This window comes from Acomys russatus, chromosome 14, assembly GCF_903995435.1.
Source record: "Acomys russatus chromosome 14, mAcoRus1.1, whole genome shotgun sequence".
NCBI lineage: Eukaryota > Metazoa > Chordata > Mammalia > Rodentia > Muridae > Acomys > Acomys russatus.
The window spans coordinates 11,275,816-11,277,693 of record NC_067150.1 but is presented as its reverse complement, the minus strand read 5'-3'; the positions used below and the strand labels follow the sequence as shown (position 1 = coordinate 11,277,693).

Here is a 1,878-nt window from a genome sequence, read left to right as displayed (position 1 = left end):
TCAAGGTAAGGCCTTAAGAATTCAGAGTATTAAATTTTTATCTAATTCACAGGACTAGATTAAATGTTGAGCTATATGATAGATGAATCATAAATTAATTAGTGTCAGTATTCATATAAATTGCTTGTGATAAGGAACAATGGAATCATGGGAAGTAGATACGATGCATCATCATTTCTCTTTATTTACTCCAACCCAGAGGTGAGCCAGGAGAAAGACACAGTGTACATTTGAGAAGTGTGGGCAGAGTGGTACCTAAATTATATTCATTTCCTTTTCAAGTAGTCAGGAGATGTGCTAGGCACCTGAAATTGAAATTCATTGTTCAAACTAGCCAAATGCTTCCATTCAAAACAAAAATCTGGCAGCTGGAGAGATGACTCAGAAGTTGGGAGCTTGTTTATCCTTCAACGACCAGAGTTTACTTTTCAGCATCCACATCAAGTGGATCACAACCACCTGGACCTTCAGCTCCATGGATTCCGATGTCCTCTTCTGGCCTCTGTAGGCACCTGCACTCATGTGCGCATACCCAAAGCACACACTTACAGACACCTGTACATGTAATTAAAAATAAAAGCAAATTTTTTAAGTCAATGTCTGGTTTGGGAGTATTGTTGTTGTTGTTTTTGTTTTACTTTTTTCTGGTTTTTTGTTTTGTTTTTTTAAATAAAGTTTTATTTTCACAAATGTACAGCTGATTTAGCCTGCTTATGCATCTTCACCAGCAGCTGGGGCATCTCCACCCTTTCTGTTTCTTGTGTAAATTACTTGGGTTCTGTTCTTCAAAACCAGCTTGATAAGTCCTTTACTAAGTATCCCCTGAAGGGCTGCCCTGGCCAAGGAACCACGAATCTTCAGTCTCTCAGAGACCACAGCTGGAGTAATAAGCTTATAGTTGGGAACTTCCTTACAGTGTTTGTCATATGTGGCTTTGTCAAACAGGACTAGATTGTTGAGCTTGGCTCAAACTTTGCCTTTGGACCACTTCTTCCTTTTGGCCTTGCCACCAGAATTATTTATTGGGTCTTTGTCGTTTTTGGTCCACTTTCCAGCATCTTTCTTCTTTTTGTCATCCTTGGGCGGCATGGCGAAGCTAGGAAAGTGGCGACAACCACTGCAGCCTCACTAAGATGTCGGGAAAAAAGGAAGCCCGGCTGGCCAACAGTCCCAGAAACATTTGCCTCCATTTTTTTCCCTGTTACATTATCATTCATTTTGACTATGTAAATAACCAAGGAAAATTTTCAATGGCAGAAATATTAGCACTCTCATGCTATGTGCAGTTTGTCAATGTGACATGAGAGAGGGTTCAGTTGTTGCTAAGATGTGTTCACACACATTCAGAAGTCACTCTGATTGCACCCAGAAGTGCAGGGTGAGGCCTGGTGATCACCACCATAGGCCTTTCCTGTCTTCTGCAAGGATGGGTACCCGGCAGCAAAACAGTGAAGGACCTGAACCAGAGAGGTCCAGAGGCAGAGCACCCCCCAAAGATGTCAGGGTGGGTAAAGTGAAGCTGGGGTGACAGAGAGGTTCCTGTTGCCATCATAAAATATCCTGAAAAGTGGAACTCTCTGACCTTTAAAATGTCATGAACTGGGCCAGTGAGATGGCTCAACAGATGGAACCATTTGGTCCACAACTCACAGCCAGAGTTTTAACCTCAGGACCCACAAAGTAGAAGGAGAAAACCCACTCCCACAAGTTGGCTTCTTGGTCCTACATATGTGCTATAGCACACGTGTGCATGCACACATAGACTAAGCAAATGTAAAAAACTTTAGTGAAGTATTAAAAATGAAATTAATCATAATCTAACTATTACAATGACTGTCCTCATTCATAGCTATCTGTATGCCACACTGACTCAGTTTC

General features: G+C 41.6%; 1 pseudogene; it reads right to left on the bottom strand.

The window, feature by feature from the left end:
* Positions 1–692: 692 nt before the first annotated feature.
* LOC127197955 (40S ribosomal protein S25-like) lies at positions 693–1,089 on the bottom strand (annotated as a pseudogene).
* Positions 1,090–1,878: the final 789 nt, after the last annotated feature.